The sequence below is a fragment of the Pleurodeles waltl genome, chromosome 10, assembly GCF_031143425.1.
Source record: "Pleurodeles waltl isolate 20211129_DDA chromosome 10, aPleWal1.hap1.20221129, whole genome shotgun sequence".
NCBI classification, from domain to species: Eukaryota; Metazoa; Chordata; class Amphibia; order Caudata; family Salamandridae; genus Pleurodeles; species Pleurodeles waltl.
This window is the reverse complement of record NC_090449.1, coordinates 596,960,797-596,978,877: the sequence shown is the minus strand read 5'-3', so window position 1 is coordinate 596,978,877 and position 18,081 is coordinate 596,960,797.

Sequence of the window (18,081 nt, the reverse complement as noted above, 5' to 3'; positions counted from 1 at the left end):
TCGGTCTCTAGTTTTAAAAAATGCACAGGTTTGGTAGGTTTCCCTAGGTGCCGGCTGAGCTAGAGGCCAAAATCTACAGGTATGCACTTTGAAAAAAACACCTCTGTTTTCTGTCAAAAAATGGGTTGTGTCCACATTGTGTTTTGGGGCATTTCCTGTTTCGGGCGCTAGGCCTACCCACACAAGTGAAGTATCATTTTTATCGGGAGACTTGGGGGAACGCTGGGTGGAAGGAAATTTGTGGCTCCTCTCAGATTCTAGAACGTTCTGTCACTGAAATGTGACGAAAACATGTTTTTTTAGCAAGATTTTGAGGTTTGCAAAGGATTCTGGGTAACAGAACCTGGTCAGAGCCCCACAAGTCACCCCATCTTGGATTCCCCTAGGTCTCTAGTTTTCAACAATGCACAGGTTTGGTAGCTTTCCCTAGGTGCCGGCTGAGCTAGAGGCCAAAATCTACAGGTAGGCACTTTGCAAAAAAACACCTCTGTTTACTGTCAAAAAATGGGATGTGTCCACGTTGTGTTTTGTGGCATTTCCTGCCGCGGGCGCTAGGCGTGCCCCCACAAGTGAGGTATCATTGTTATCGGGAGACCTGAGGGATCGCTGGGTGGAAGGAAATTTGTGGCTCTCCTCAGATTCCAGAACTTTCTGTCACCGAAATGTGAGGAAAACATGTTTTTTTAGCCAAATTTTGAGGTTTACAAAGGATTCTGGGTAACAGAACCTGATCAGAGCCCCACAAGTCATCCCATCTTTGATTCCCCTCGGTCTCTAGTTTAAAGAAATGCACAGGTTTGGTAGTTTTCCCCTGGTGCCGGCTGAGCTAGAGGCCAAAATCTACATGTAGGCACTTTGCAAAAAACACCTCTATTTTCTGTCAAAAAATGGGATGCGTCCACGTTGTGTTTTGGGGAATTTCCTGTCGCGAGCGCTAGGCCTACCCACACAAGTGAGCTATCATTTTTATCGGGAGACTTGGGGGAACACTGGGTGGAAGGAAATTTGTGGCTCCTCTCAGATTCCAGAACTTTCTGTCACTGAAATGTGAGGAAAACATGTTTTTTTAGCCAAATTTTGAGGTTTGCAAAGAATTGCAAAGGATTCTGGGAAACAGAACCTGATCAGAGCCCCACAAGTCACCCCAACTTGGATTCCCCTAGGTCTCTAGTTTTCAAAAATGCACAGGTTTGGTAGGTTTCCCTAGGTGCCGGCTGAGCTAGAGGCCAAAATCTACAGGTATGCACTTCGAAAAAAACACCTCTGTTTTCTGTCAAAAAATGGGTTGTGTCCACATTGTGTTTTGGGGCATTTCCTGTTTCGGGCGCTAGGCCTACCCACACAAGTGAAGTATCATTTTTATCGGGAGACTTGGGGGAACGCTGGGTGGAAGGAAATTTGTGGCTCCTCTCAGATTCTAGAACGTTCTGACACTGAAATGTGAGGAAAACATGTTTTTTTAGCAAGATTTTGAGGTTTGCAAAGGATTCTGGGTAACAGAACCTGGTCAGAGCCCCACAAGTCACCCCATCTTGGATTCCCCTAGGTCTCTAGTTTTCAACAATGCACAGGTTTGGTAGCTTTCCCTAGGTGCAGGCTGAGCTAGAGGCCAAAATCTACAGGTAGGCACTTTGCAAAAAAACACCTCTGTTTCCTGTCAAAAAATGGGATGTGTCCACATTGTGTTTTGGGGCATCTCCTGTCGCGGGCGCTAGGCCTACCCACACAAGTGAGGTATCATTTTTATTGGGAGACTTGGGGGAATGCTGGGTGGAAGGACATTTGTGGCTCCTCTCAGATTCCAGAACTTTCTGTCACCGAAATGTAAGGAAAACTTGTTTTTTTAGCCAAAATTTGAGGTTTGCAAGGGATTCTGGGTAACAGAACCTGATCAGAGCCCCACAAGTCACCCCATCTTGGATTCTCCTAGGTCTCTAGTTTTCAAAAATGCACAGGTTTGGTAGGTTTCCCTAGGTGCCGGCTGAGCTAGAGGCCAAAATCTACAGGTATGCACTTCGAAAAAAACACCTCTGTTTTCTGTCAAAAAATGGGTTGTGTCCACATTGTGTTTTGGGGCATTTCCTGTTTCGGGCGCTAGGCCTACCCACACAAGTGAAGTATCATTTTTATCGGGAGACTTGGGGGAACGCTGGGTGGAAGGAAATTTGTGGCTCCTCTCAGATTCTAGAACGTTCTGTCACTGAAATGTGAGGAAAACATGTTTTTTTAGCAAGATTTTGAGGTTTGCAAAGGATTCTGGGTAACAGAACCTGGTCAGAGCCCCACAAGTCACCCCATCTTGGATTCCCCTAGGTCCCTAGTTTTTAACAATGCACAGGTTTGGTAGCTTTCCCTAGGTGCAGGCTGAGCTAGAGGCCAAAATCTACAGGTAGGCACTTTGCAAAAAAACACCTCTGTTTCCTGTCAAAAAATGGGATGTGTCCACATTGTGTTTTGGGGCATCTCCTGTCGCGGGCGCTAGGCCTACCCACACAAATGAGGTATCATTTTTATTGGGAGACTTGGGGGAATGCTGGGTGGAAGGACATTTGTGGCTCCTCTCAGATTCCAGAACTTTCTGTCACCGAAATGTGAGGAAAACTTGTTTTTTTAGCCACAATTTGAGGTTTGCAAGGGATTCTGGGTAACAGAACCTGATCAGAGCCCCACAAGTCACCCCATCTTGGATTCTTCTAGGTCTCTAGTTTTCAAAAATGCACAGGTTTGGTAGGTTTCCCTAGGTGCCGGCTGAGCTAGAGGTCAAAATCTACAGGTAGGCACTTTGCAAAAAACACCTCTGTTTTCTGTCAAAAAATGGGATGTGTCCACATTGTGTTTTGGGGCACTTCCTGTTTCGGGCGCTAGGCCTACCCACACAAGTGAGGTATCATTTTTATCTGGAGACTTGGGGGAACACTGGGTGGAAGGAAATTTGTGGCTCCTCTCAGATTCCAGAACTTTCTGTCACTGAAATGTGAGGAAAACGTGTTTTTTAGCCAAATTTTGAGGTTTGCAAAGGATTCTGGGTAACAGAACCTGGTCGGAGCCCCACAAGTCACCTCATCTTTGATTCCCCTTGGTCTCTAGTTTTCCAAAATGCGCAGTTCTGGTAGGTTACCCTAGGTGCCGGCTGAGCTAGAGTCCTAAATCTTCAGGTAGGCACTGTGCAAAAAACACCTCTGTTTTCTGTCAAAAAATGAGATGTGTCCACGTTGCGTTTTGGCGCATTTCCTGTCGCGGGCGCTAGGCCTACCCACACATGTGAGGTATCATTTTTATCGGGAGACTTCGGGGAACGCTGGGTGGAAGGAAATTTGTGGCTCTTGTCAGATTCCAGAACTTTCTGTCACCAAAATGGGAGGAAAACGTGTTTTTTTAGCCAAATTTTGAGGTCTGCAAAGGATTCTTGGTAACAGAAGATGGTCAGAGCCCCACAAGTCACCCCATCTTGGATTCCCCTCGGTCTCTAGTTTTAAAAAATGCACAGGTTTGGTAGGTTTCCCTAGGTGCCGGCTGAGCTAGAGGCCAAAATCTACAGGTATGCACTTCGAAAAAAACACCTCTGTTTTCTGTCAAAAAATGGGTTGTGTCCACATTGTGTTTTGGGGCATTTCCTGTTTCGGGCGCTAGGCCTACCCACACAAGTGAAGTATCATTTTTATCGGGAGACTTGGGGGAACGCTGGGTGGAAGGAAATTTGTGGCTCCTCTCAGATTCTAGAACATTCTGTCACTGAAATGTGAGGAAAACATGTTTTTTTAGCAAGATTTTGAGGTTTGCAAAGGATTCTGGGTAACAGAACCTGGTCAGAGCCCCACAAGTCACCCCATCTTGGATTCCCCTAGGTCTCTAGTTTTCAACAATGCACAGGTTTGGTAGCTTTCCCTAGGTGCAGGCTGAGCTAGAGGCCAAAATCTACAGGTAGGCACTTTGCAAAAAAACTCCTCTGTTTCCTGTCAAAAAATGGGATGTGTCCACATTGTGTTTTGGGGCATCTCCTGTCGTGGGCGCTAGGTCTACCCAGACAAGTGAGGTATCATTTTTATTGGGAGACTTGGGGGAATGCTGGGTGGAAGGACATTTGTGGCTCCTCTCAGATTCCAGAACTTTCTGTCACCGAAATGTGAGGAAAACTTGTTTTTTTTGCCAAATTTTGAGGTTTGCAAGGGATTCTGGGTAACAGAACCTGATCAGAGCCCGACAAGTCACCCCATCTTGGATTCTCCTAGGTCTCTAGTTTTCAAAAATGCACAGGTTTGGTAGGTTTCCCTAGGTGCCGGCTGAGCTAGAGGCCAAAATCTACAGGTAGGCACTTTGCAAAAAACACCTCTGTATTCTGTCAAAAAATGGGATGTGTCCACATTGTGTTTTGGGGTACTTCCTGTTTCGGGCGCTAGGCCTACCCACACAAGTGAGGTATCATTTTTATCTGGAGACTTGGGGGAACACTGGGTGGAAGGAAATTTGTGGCTCCTCTCAGATTCCAGAACTTTCTGTCACTGAAATGTGAGGAAAACGTGAGTTTTTAGCCAAATTTTGAGGTTTGCAAAGGATTCTGGGTAACAGAACCTGGTCGGAGCCCCACAAGTCACCTCATCTTTGATTCCCCTTGGTCTCTAGTTTTCCAAAATGCGCAGGTTTGGTAGGTTTCCCTAGGTGCCGGCTGAGCTAGAGTCCTAAATCTTCAGGTAGGCACTGTGCAAAAAACACCTCTGTTTTCTGTCAAAAAATGAGATGTGTCCACGTTGCGTTTTGGCGCATTTCCTGTCGCGGGCGCTAGGCCTACCCACACAAGTGAGGTATCATTTTTATCGGGAGACTTCGGGGAACGCTGGGTGGAAGGAAATTTGTGGCTCTTCTCAGATTCCAGAACTTTCTGTCACCAAAATGTGAGGAAAACGTGTTTTTTTAGCCAAATTTTGAGGTCTGCAAAGGATTCTTGGTAACAGAAGATGGTCAGAGCCCCACAAGTCACCCCATCTTGGATTCCCCTCGGTCTCTAGTTTAAAAAAATGCACAGGTTTGGTATGTTTCCCTAGGTGCCGGCTGAGCTAGAGGCCAAAATCTACAGGTAGGCACTTTGCAAAAAAACACCTCTGTTTACTGTCAAAAAACGGGATGTGTCCACGTTGTGTTTTGTGGCATTTAATGCCGCGGGCGCTAGGCGTGCCCCCACAAGTGAGGTATCATTGTTATCGGGAGACCTGAGGGAACGCTGGGTGGAAGGAAATTTGTGGCTCTCCTCAGATTCCAGAACTTTCTGTCACTGAAATGTGAGGAAAACATGTTTTTTTAGCCAGATTTTGAGGTTTGCAAAGGATTCTGGGTTATAGAACCTGGTCAGAGCCCCACAAGTCACCCCATCTTAGATTCCCCTAGGTCTCTAGCTTTCAAAAAAGCACAGGTTTGGTAGCTTTCCCTAGGTGCAGGCTGAGCTAGAGGCCAAAATCTACAGGTAGGCACTTTGCAAAAAACACCTCTGTTTTCTGTCAAAAAATGGGATGTGTCCACATTGTGTTTTGGTGCACTTCCTGTCGCGGGCGCTAGGCCTACCCACACAAGTGAGATATCATTTTTATTGGGAGACTTGGGGGAACGCTGGGTGGAAGAAAATTTGTGGCTCCTCTCAGATTCCAGAACTTTCTGACACCGAAATGTGAGGAAAACATGTTTTTTTAGCCAAATTTTGAGGTTTACAAAGGATTCTGGGTAACAGAACCTGATCAGAGCCCCACAAGTCACCCCATCTTTGATTCCCCTCGGTCTCTAGTTTTAAAAAATGCACAGGTTTGGTAGCTTTCCCCTGGTGCCGGCTGAGCTAGAGGCCAAAACCTACAGGTAGGCACTTTGCAAAAAACACCTCTATTTTCTGTCAAAAAATGGGATGCGTCCACGTTGTGTTTTGGGGAATTTCCTGTCGCGAGCGCTAGGCCTTCCCACACAAGTGAGGTATCATTTTTATCGGGAGACTTGGGGGAACACTGGGTGGAAGGAAATTTGTGGCTCCTCTCAGATTCCAGAACTTTCTGTCACTGAAATGTGAGGAAAACATGTTTTTTTAGCCAAATTTTGAGGTTTACAAAGGATTCTGGGTAACAGAACCTGGTCAGAGCCCCACAAGTCACCCCATCTTGGATTCCCCTAGGTCTCTAGTTTTCAACAATGCACAGGTTTGGTAGCTTTCCCTAGGTGCAGGCTGAGCTAGAGGCCAAAATCTACAGGTAGGCACTTTGCAAAAAAACACCTCTGTTTCCTGTCAAAAAATGGGATGTGTCCACATTGTGTTTTGGGGCATCTCCTGTCGCGGGCGCTAGGTCTACCCACACAAGTGAGGTATCATTTTTATTGGGAGACTTGGGGGAATGCTGGGTGGAAGGACATTTGTGGCTCCTCTCAGATTCCAGAACTTTCTGTCACCGAAATGTGAGGAAAACTTGTTTTTTAAGCCAAAATTTGAGGTTTGCAAGGGATTCTGGGTAACAGAACCTGATCAGAGCCCCACAAGTCACCCCATCTTGGATTCTCCTAGGTCTCTAGTTTTCAAAAATGCACAGGTTTGGTAGGTTTCCCTAGGTGCCGGCTGAGCTAGAGGCCAAAATCTATAGGTAGGCACTTTGCAAAAAACACCTCTGATTTCTGTCAAAAAATGGGATGTGTCCACATTGTGTTTTTGGGCACTTCCTGTTTCGGGCGCTAGGCCTACCCACACAAGTGAGGTATCATTTTTATCGGGAGACTTGGGGGAACACTGGGTGGAAGGAAATTTGTGGCTCCTCTCAGATTCCAGAACTCTCTGTCACTGAAATGTGAGGAAAACGTGTTTTTTTAGCCAAATTTTGAGGTTTGCAAAGGATTCTGGGTAACAGAACCTGGTCGGAGCCCCACAAGTCACCTCATCTTTGATTCCCCTTGGTCTCTAGTTTTCCAAAATGCTCAGGTTTGGTAGGTTTCCCTAGGTGGCTGCTGAGCTAGAGTCCTAAATCTTCAGGTAGGCACTGTGCAAAAAACACCTCTGTTTTCTGTCAAAAAATGAGATGTGTCCACGTTGCGTTTTGGCGCATTTCCTGTCGCGGGCGCTAGGCCTACCCACACAAGTGAGGTATCATTTTTATCGGGAGACTTCGGGGAACGCTGGGTGGAAGGAAATTTGTGGCTCTTCTCAGATTCCAGAACTTTCTGTCACCAAAATGTGAGGAAAACGTGTTTTTTTAGCCAAATTTTGAGGTCTGCAAAGGATTCTTGGTAACAGAAGATGGTCAGAGCCCCACAAGTCACCCCATCTTGGATTCCCCTCGGTCTCTAGTTTAAAAAAATGCACAGGTTTGGTATGTTTCCCTAGGTGCCGGCTGAGCTAGAGGCCAAAATCTACAGGTAGGCACTTTGCAAAAAAACACCTCTGTTTACTGTCAAAAAATGGGATGTGTCCACGTGTTTTGTGGCATTTCCTGCCGCGGGCGCTAGGCGTGCCCCCACAAGTGAGGTATCATTGTTATCGGGAGACCTGAGGGATCGCTGGGTGGAAGGAAATTTGTGGCTCTCCTCAGATTCCAGAACTTTCTGTCACCGAAATGTGAGGAAAACATGTTTTTTTAGCCAGATTTTGAGGTTTGCAAAGGATTCTGGGATATAGAACCTGGTCAGAGCCCCACAAGTCACCCCATCTTAGATTCCCCTAGGTCTCTAGTTTTAAAAAATACACAGGTTTGGTAGCTTTCCCTAGGTGCAGGCTGAGCTAGAGGCCAAAATCTACAGGTAGGCACTTTGCAAAAAACACCTCTGTTTTCTGTCAAAAAATGGGATATGTCCACATTGTGTTTTGGGGCACTTCCTGTCGCGGGCGCTAGGCCTACCCACACAAGTGAGCTATCATTTTTATTGGGAGACTTGGGGGAACGCTGGGGGGAAGGAAATTTGTGGCTCCTCTCAGATTCCAGAACTTTCTGTCACCGAAATGTGAGGAAAACATGTTTTGTTAGCCAAATTTTGAGGTTTACAAAGGATTCTGGGTAACAGAACCTGATCAGAGCCCCACAAGTCACCGCATCTTTGATTCCCCTCGGTCTCTAGTTTTAAAAAATGCACAGGTTTGGTAGCTTTCCCCTGGTGACGGCTGAGCTAGAGGCCAAAACCTACAGGTAGGCACTTTGCAAAAAACACCTCTATTTTCTGTAAAAAAATGGGATGCGTCCAAGTTGTGTTTTGGGGAATTTCCTGTCGCGAGCGCTAGGCCTACCCACACAAGTGAGGTATCATTTTTATCGGGAGACTTGGGGGAACACTGGGTGGAAGGAAATCTCTGGCTCCTCTCAGATTCCAGAACTTTCTGTCACTGAAATGTGAGGAAAACATGTTTTTTTAGCCAAATTTTGAGGTTTGCAAAGGATTCTGGATAACAGAACCTGATCAGAGCCCCACAAGTCACCCCAACTTGGATTCCCCTAGGTCTCTAGTTTTCAAAAATACACAGGTTTCGTAGATTTCCCTAGGTGCCGGCTGAGCTAGAGGCCAAAATCTACAGGTATGCACTTCGAAAAAAACACCTCTGTTTTCTGTCAAAAAATGGGTTGTGTCCACGTTGTGTTTTGGGGCATTTCCTGTTTCGGGCGCTAGGCCTACCCACACAAGTGAAGTACAATTTCTATCGGGAGACTTGGGGGAACGCTGGGTGGAAGGAAATTTGTGGCTCCTCTCAGATTCTAGAACGTTCTGTCACTGAAATGTGAGGAAAACATGTTTTTTTAGCAAGATTTTGAGGTTTGCAAAGGATTCTGGGTAACAGAACCTGGTCAGAGCCCCACAAGTCACCCCATCTTGGATTCCCCTAGGTCTCTAGTTTTCAAAAATGCACAGGTTTGGTATGTTTCCCTAGGTGCCGGCTGAGCTAGAGGCCAAAATCTACAGGTAGGCACTTTGCAAAAAAACACCTCTGTTTCCTGTCAAAAAATGGGATGTGTCCACATTGTGTTTTGGGGTATTTCCTGCCGCGGGCGCTTGGCGTGCCCACACAAGTGAGGTATCATTTTTATCGGGAGACCTGGGAGAACGCTGGGTGGAAGGAAATTTGTGGCTCTCCTCAGATTCCAGAACTTTCTGTCACCGAAATGTGAGGAAAACGTTTTTTTAGCAAGATTTTGAGGTTTGCAAAGGATTCTGGGTAACAGAACCTGGTCAGAGCCCCACAAGTCACTCCATCTTGGATTCCTCTAGGTCTCTAGTTTAAAAAATGCACGGGTTTGGTATGTTTCCCTAGGTGCCGGCTGAGCTAGAGGCCAAAATCTACAGCTAGGCACTTTGCAAAAAAACACCTCTGTTTCCTGTCAAAAAATGGGATGTGTCCACATTGTGTTTTGGGGTATTTCCTGCCGCGGGCGCTAGGCGTGCCCACACAAGTGAGGTATCATTTTTATCAGGAGACCTGGGGGAACGCTGGGTGGAAGGAAATTTGTGGCTCTCCTCAGATTCCAGAACTTTCTGTCACCGAAATGTGAGGAAAACATGTTTTTTTAGCAAGATTTTGAGGTTTGCAAAGGATTCTGGATAACAGAACCTGATCAGAGCCCCACAAGTCACCCCAACTTGGATTCCCCTAGGTCTCTAGTTTTCAAAAATACACAGGTTTCGTAGATTTCCCTAGGTGCCGGCTGAGCTAGAGGCCAAAATCTACAGGTATGCACTTCGAAAAAAACACCTCTGTTTTCTGTCAAAAAATGGGTTGTGTCCACGTTGTGTTTTGGGGCATTTCCTGTTTCGGGCGCTAGGCCTACCCACACAAGTGAAGTACAATTTCTATCGGGAGACTTGGGGGAACGCTGGGTGGAAGGAAATTTGTGGCTCCTCTCAGATTCTAGAACGTTCTGTCACTGAAATGTGAGGAAAACATGTTTTTTTAGCAAGATTTTGAGGTTTGCAAAGGATTCTGGGTAACAGAACCTGGTCAGAGCCCCACAAGTCACCCCATCTTGGATTCCCCTAGGTCTCTAGTTTTCAAAAATGCACAGGTTTGGTATGTTTCCCTAGGTGCCGGCTGAGCTAGAGGCCAAAATCTACAGGTAGGCACTTTGCAAAAAAACACCTCTGTTTCCTGTCAAAAAATGGGATGTGTCCACATTGTGTTTTGGGGTATTTCCTGCCGCGGGCGCTTGGCGTGCCCACACAAGTGAGGTATCATTTTTATCGGGAGACCTGGGAGAACGCTGGGTGGAAGGAAATTTGTGGCTCTCCTCAGATTCCAGAACTTTCTGTCACCGAAATGTGAGGAAAACGTTTTTTTAGCAAGATTTTGAGGTTTGCAAAGGATTCTGGGTAACAGAACCTGGTCAGAGCCCCACAAGTCACTCCATCTTGGATTCCTCTAGGTCTCTAGTTTAAAAAATGCACGGGTTTGGTATGTTTCCCTAGGTGCCGGCTGAGCTAGAGGCCAAAATCTACAGCTAGGCACTTTGCAAAAAAACACCTCTGTTTCCTGTCAAAAAATGGGATGTGTCCACATTGTGTTTTGGGGTATTTCCTGCCGCGGGCGCTAGGCGTGCCCACACAAGTGAGGTATCATTTTTATCAGGAGACCTGGGGGAACGCTGGGTGGAAGGAAATTTGTGGCTCTCCTCAGATTCCAGAACTTTCTGTCACCGAAATGTGAGGAAAACATCTTTTTTTAGCAAGATTTTGAGGTTTGCAAAGGATTCTGGGTAACAGAACCTGGTCAGAGCCCCACAAGTCACCCCATCTTGGATTCCCCTAGGTCTCTAGTTTTCAAAAATGCACAGGTTTGGTAGCTTTCCCTAAGTGCCGGCTGAGCTAGAGGCCAAAATCTCCAGATAGGCACTTTGCAAAAAACACCTCTGTTTTCTGTAAAAAAATGGGATGTGTCCACGTTGTGTTTTGGGGCACTTCCTGTCGCGGGTGCTAGGCCTACCCACACAAATGAACTATCATTTTTATCGGGAGACTTGGGGGAACGCTGGGTGGAAGGAAATTTGTGGCTCCTCTCAGATTCCAGAACTTTCTGTCACCGAAATGTGAGGAAAACATGTTTTTTTAGCCAAATTTTGAGGTTTGCAACGGATTCTGGGTAACAGAACCTGGTCAGAGCCCCACAAGTCACCTCATCTTTGATTCCCCTTGGTCTCTAGTTTAAAAAAATGCAGCGGTTTGGTAGGTTTCTCTAGGTGCCGGCTGAGCTAGAGTCCTAAATCTACAGGTAGGCAATTTGCAAAAAACACCTCTGTTTTCTATCAAAAAATGGGATTTGTCCACGTTGCGTTTTGGCGCATTTCCTGTCGCAGGCGCTCGACCTCCCCACACAAGTGAGGTAGCATTTTTATCGGGAGACTTGGAGGAACGCTGGGTGGAAGGAAATTTGTGGCTCCTCTCAGATTCCAGAACTTTCTGTCACCGAAATGTGAGGAAAACGTGTTTTTTTAGCCAAATTTTGAGGTTTGCAAAGGATTCTGGCTAACAGAACCTGGTCAGAGCCCCACATGTCACCCCATCTTGAATTCCCCTAGGTCTCTAGTTTAAAAAAATGCACAGGTTTGGTATGTTTCCCTAGGTGCCGGCTGAGCTAAAGGCCAAAATCTACAGGTAGGCACTTTGCAAAAAACACCTCTGTTTTCTGTCAAAAAATGGGATGTGTCCACGTTGCGTTTTGGAGCATTACCTGTCGCGGGCGATAGGCCTACCCACAGAAGTGAGGTATCATTTTTATCGGGAGACTTGGGGGAACGCTGGGTGGAAGGAAATTTGTGGCTCCTCTCAGATTCCAGAACTTTCTGTCACCGAAATGTGAGGAAAACATGTTTTTTTAGGCAAATTTTGAGGTTTGCAAAGGATTCTGGCTAACAGAACCTGGTCAGAGCCCCACAAGTCACCTCATCTTTGATTCCCCTGGTCTCTAGTTTTAAAAAATGCACAGGTTTTGTATGTTTCCCTAGGTGGCGGCTGAGCTAGAGGCCAAAATCTACAGGTAGGCACTTTGCAAAAAAACACCTCTGTTTCCTGTCAAAAAATGGGATGTGTCCACATTGTGTTTTGGGGTTTTTCCTGCCGCGGGCGCTAGGCGTGCCCACACAAGTGAGGTATCATTTTTATCAGGAGACCTGGGGGAACGCTGGGTGGAAGGACATTTGTGGCTCTCCTCAGATTCCAGAACTTTCTGTCACCGAAATGTGAGGAAAACTTGTTTTTTTAGCAAGATTTTGAGGTTTGAAAAGGATTCTGAGTAACAGAACCTGGTCAGAGCCCCACAAGTCACCCCATCTTGGATTCCCCTAGGTCTCTAGTTTTCAAAAATGCACAGGTTTGGTAGCTTTCCCTAGGTGCACGCTGAGCTAGAGGCCAAAATCTACAGGTAGGCACTTTGCAAAAAACACCTCTGTTTTCTGTAAAAAAAATGGGATGTGTCCACGTTGTGTTTTGGGGCACTTCCTGTCGCGGGCGCTAGGCCTACCCACACAAATGAGCTATCATTTTTATCGGGATACTTGGGGGAACGCTGGGTGGAAGGAAATTTGTGGCTCCTCTCAGATTCCAGAACTTTCTGTCACCGAAATGTGAGGAAAACATGTTTTTGTAGCCAAATTTTGAGGTTTGCAACGGATTCTGGGTAACAGAACCTGATCAGAGCCCCACAAGTCACCTCATCTTTGATTCCCCTTGGTCTCTAGTTTTAAAAAATGCACAGGTTTGGTAGGTTTCCCTAGGTGCCGGCTGAGCTAGAGTCCTAAATCTACAGGTAGGCAATTTGCAAAAAACACCTCTGTTTTCTGTCAAAAAATGGGATGTGTCCACGTTGCGTTTTGGGGCATTTCCTGTCGCAGGCGCTCGGCCTACCCACACAAGTGAGGTAGCATTTTTATCAGGAGACTTGGAGGAACGCTGGGTGGAAGGGAATTTGTGGCTCTTCTCAGATTCCAGAACTTTCTGTCACCAAAATGTGAGGAAAATGTGTTTTTTTAGCCAAATTCTGAGGTTTGCAAAGGATTCTGGGTAACAGAAGCTGGTCAGAGCCCCACAAGTCACCCCATCTTGGATTCCCCTAGGTCTCTAGTTTTAAAAAATGCACAGGTTTGGTAGGTTTCCCTAGGTGCAGGCTGAACTAGAGGCCAAAATCTACAGTTAGGCACTTTGCAAAAAAATACCTCTGTTTCCTGTCAAAAAATGGGATGTGTCCACATTATGTTTTGGGGTATTTCCTGCTGCCGGCGCTAGGCGTGCCCACACAAGTGAGGTATCATTTTTATTGGGAGACCTGGAGGAACGCTGGGTGGAAGGAAATTTGTGGCTCTCCTCAGATTCCAGAAAGTTCTGTCACTGAAATGTGAGGAAAACGTGTTTTTTAGCCAAATTTTGAGGTTTGCAAAGGATTCTGGGTAACAGAACCTGGTCAGAGCCCCACAAGTCACCTCATCCTTGATTCCCCTTGGTCTCTAGTTTTCAAAAATGCACAGGTTTGGTAGGTTTCCCTAGGTGCCGGCTGAGCTAGAGTCCTAAATCTACAGGTAGGCACTTTGCAAAAAAGACCTCCTTTTTCTGTCAAAAAATGGGATGTGTCCACGTTGCATTTTGGGGCATTTTCCTGTCGCGGGCGCTAGGCCTACCCACACAATTGAGGTATCATTTTTATCAGGAGACTTTGGGGAACGCTGGGTGGAAGGGAATTTGTGGCTCTTCTCAGATTCCAGAACTTTCTGTCACCAAAACGTGAGGAAAATATGTTTTTTTAGCCAAATTCTGAGGTTTGCAAAGGATTCTGGGTAACAGAAGCTGGTCAGAGCCCCACAAGTCACTCCATCTTGGATTCCCCTAGGTCTCTAGTTTTCAAAAATGCACAGGTTTGGTAGGTTTCCCTAGGTGCAGGCTGAGCTAGAGGCCAAAATCTACAGTTAGGCACTTTGCAAAAAAACACCTCTGTTTCCTGTCAAAAAATGGGATGTGTCCACATTATGTTTTGGGGTATTTCCTGCCGCGGGCGCGAGGCGTGCCCACACAAGTGATGTATCATTTTTATCGGGAGACCTGGGGGAACGCTGGGGGGAAGGAAATTTGTGGCTCTCCTCAGATTCCAGAACTTTCTGTCACCGAAATTTGAGGAAAACATGTTTTTTTAGCAAGATTTTGAGGTTTGCAAAGGATTCTGGGTAACAGAACCTGGTCAGAGCCCCACAAGTCACCCCATCTTGGATTCTCCTAGGTCTCTAGTTTTCAAAAATGCACAGGTTTGGTAGCTTTCCCTAGGTGCAGGCTGAGCTAGAGACCAAAATCTACAGGTAGGCACTTTGCAAAAAACACCTCTGTTTTCTGTAAAAAAATGGGATGCGTCCACGTTGTGTTTTGGGGCACTTCCTGTCGCGGGCGCTAGGCCTACCCACACAAATGAGCTATCATTTTTATCGGGAGACTTGGGGGAACGCTGGGTGGAAGGAAATTTGTGGCTCCTCTCAGATTCCAGAACTTTCTGTCACCGAAATGTGAGGAAAACATGTTTTTTTAGCCAAAGTTTGAGGTTTGCAACGGATTCTGGGTAACAGAACCTGGTCAGAGCCCCACAAGTCACCTCATCTTTGATTCCCCTAGGTCTCTAGTTTTAAAAAATGCACAGGTTTGGTATGTTTCCCTAGGTGCCGGCTGAGCTAGAGGCCAAAATCTACAGGTAGGCACTTTGCAAAAAACACCTCTGTTTTCTGTCAAAAAATGGGATGTGTCCACGTTGCGTCTTGGGGCATTTTCTGTCGCGGGCGCTATGCCTACCCACACAAGTGAGGTATCATTTTTATCGGGAGACTTGAAGGAACGCTAAGTGGAAGGGAATTTGTGGCTCTTCTCATTTTCCAGAACTTTCTGTCACCAAAAAGTGAGGAAAACGTGTTTTTTAGCCAAATTTTGAGGTTTGCAAAGGATTCTGGGTAACAGAACCTGGTCAGAGCCCCACAAGTCACCCCATCTTGGATTCCCCTAGGTCACTAGTTTTCAAAAATGCACAGGTTTGGTAGGTTTCCCTAGGTGTTGGCTGAGCTAGAGGCCAAAATCTACAGGTAGGCACTTTGCAAAAAACACCTCTGTTTTCTGTAAAAAAATGGGATAGGTCCACGTTGCGTTTTGGGGCATTTCCTGTCGCTGGCGCTAGGCCTACCCACACAAGTGAGGTATCATTTTTATCGGGAGACTTGGGGGAACGCTGGGTGGAAGGAAATTTGTGGCTCTTCTCAGATTCCAGAACTTTCTGTCACCAAAATGTGAGGAAAACGTGTTTTCTTAGCCAAATTTTGAGGTTTGCAACGGATTCCGGGTAACACAACCTGTTCAGAGCCCCACAAGTCACCTCATCTTTGATTCCCCTTGGTCTCTAGTTTTAAAAAATGCACAGGTTTGGTAGGTTTCCCTAGGTGCAGGGTGAGCTAGAGTCTTAAATCTACAGGTAGGCAATTTGCAAAAAACACCTCTGTTTGCTATTAAAAAATGGGATGTGTCCACATTGCGTTTTGGGGCATTTCCTGTCGCAGGCGCTCGGCCTACCCACACAAGTGAGGTAGCATTTTTATCGGGAGACTTGGGGGAACGCTGGGTGGAAGGAAATTTGTGGCTCCTCTCAGATTCCAGAACTTTCTGTCACCGAAATGTGAGGAAAACGTGTTTTTTTAGGCAAATTTTGAGGTTTGCAAAGGATTCTGGCTAACAGAACCTGGTCAGAGCCCCACAAGTCACCCTATCTTGAATTCCCCTAGGTCTCTGGTTTTAAAAAATGCACAGGTTTGGTAGGTTTCCCTAGGTGCCGGGTGAGCTAGAGTCCTAAATCTACAGGTAGGCAATTTGCAAAAAACACCTCTGTTTTCTATTAAAAAATGGGATGCGTCCACGTTGCGTTTTGGGGCATTTCCTGTCGCAGGCGCTCGGCCTACCCACACAAGTGAGGTAGCATTTTTATCGGGAGACTTGGGGGAACGCTGGGTGGAAGGAAATTTGTGGCTCCTCTCAGATTCCAGAACTTTCTGTCACCGAAATGTGAGGAAAACGTGTTTTTTTAGGCAAATTTTGAGGTTTGCAAAGGATTCTGGCTAACAGAACCTGGTCAGAGCCCCACAAGTCACCCTATCTTGAATTCCCCTAGTTCTCTGGTTTAAAAAAATGCACAGGTTTGGTATGCTTCCCTAGGTGCCGGCTGAGCTAGAGGCCAAAATCTACAGGTAGGCAATTTGCAAAAAACACCTCTGTTTTCTATCAAAAAATGGGATGTGTCCACGTTGCGTTTTGGGGCATTTCCTGACGCAGGCGCTCGGCCTACCCACACAAGTGAGGTACCATTTTTATCGGGAGATTTGGAGGAACGCTGGGTGGAAGGAAATTTGTGGCTCCTCTCAGATTCCAGAACTTTCTGTCAACGAAATGTGAGGAAAACATGTTTTTTTTGCCAAATTTTGAGGTTTGCAACGGATTCTGGGTAACAGAACCTGATCAGAGCCCCACAAGTCACCCCATCTTTGATTCCCCTCGGTCTCTATGTTTTCAAAAATGCACAGGTTTGGTGGCTTTCCCCAGGTGCCGGCTGAGCTAGGGGCCAAAATCTACAGGTAGGCACTTTGCAAAAAAACACCTCTGTTTTCTGTCAAAAAATGTGATGTGTCCACGTTGCGTTTTGGGGCATTTCCTGTCGCGGGCGCTAGACCTACCCACAGAAGTGAGGTATCATTTTTATCGGGAGACTTGGGGGAACACTGGGTGGAAGGAAATTTGTGGCTCCTCTCAGATTCCAGAACTTTCTGTCACTGAAATGTGAGGAAAACGTGTTTTTTTAGCCAAATTTTGAGGTTTGAAAAGGATTCTGGGTAACAGAACCTGGTCAGAGCCCCACAAGTCACCCCATCTTTGATTCCCCTTCGTCTCTAGTTTTAAAAAATGCACAGGTTTGGTAGGTTTCCCTAGATGCCGGCTGAGCTAGAGGCCAAAATCTACAGGTAGGCACTTTGCAAAAAACACCTCTGTTTTCTGTAAAAAAATGGGATGGGTCCACGTTGCGTTTTGGGGCATTTCCTGTCGCTGGCGCTAGGCCTACCCACACAAGTGCGGTATCATTTTTATCGGGAGACTTGGGGGAACGCTGGGTGGAAGGAAATTTGTGGCTCTTCTCAGATTCCAGAACTTTCTGTCACCAAAATGTGAGGAAAACGTGTTTTCTTAGCCAAATTTTGAGGTTTGCAAAGGATTCTGGGTAACAGAAGCTGGTCAGAGCCCCACAAGTCACCCCATCTTGGATTCCCATCGGTCTCTAGTTTTCAAAAATGCACAGGTTTGGTAGCTTTCCCTAGGTGCACGCTGAGCTAGATGCCAAAATCTACAGGTAGGCACTTTGCAAAAAACACCTCTGTTTTCTGTAAAAAAAATGGGATGTGTCCACGTTGTGTTTTGGGGCACTTCCTGTCGCGGGCGCTAGGCCTACCCACACAAATGAGCTATCATTTTTATCGGGAGACTAGGGGGAACGCTGGGTGGAAGGAAATTTGTGGCTCCTCTCAGATTCCAGAACTTTCTGTCACCGAAATGAGAGGAAAACATGTTTTTTTAGCCAAATTTTGAGGTTTGCAACGGATTCCGGGTAACACAACCTGTTCAGAGCCCCACAAGTCACCTCATCTTTGATTCCCCTTGGTCTCTAGTTTTAAAAAATGCACAGGTTTGGTAGGTTTCCCTAGGTGCAGGGTGAGCTAGAGTCTTAAATCTACAGGTAGGCAATTTGCAAAAAACACCTCTGTTTGCTATTAAAAAATGGGATGTGTCCACATTGCGTTTTGGGGCATTTCCTGTCGCAGGCGCTCGGCCTACCCACACAAGTGAGGTAGCATTTTTATCGGGAGACTTGGGGGAACGCTGGGTGGAAGGAAATTTGTGGCTCCTCTCAGATTCCAGAACTTTCTGTCACCGAAATGTGAGGAAAACGTGTTTTTTTAGGCAAATTTTGAGGTTTGCAAAGGATTCTGGCTAACAGAACCTGGTCAGAGCCCCACAAGTCACCCTATCTTGAATTCCCCTAGGTCTCTGGTTTTAAAAAATGCACAGGTTTGGTAGGTTTCCCTAGGTGCCGGGTGAGCTAGA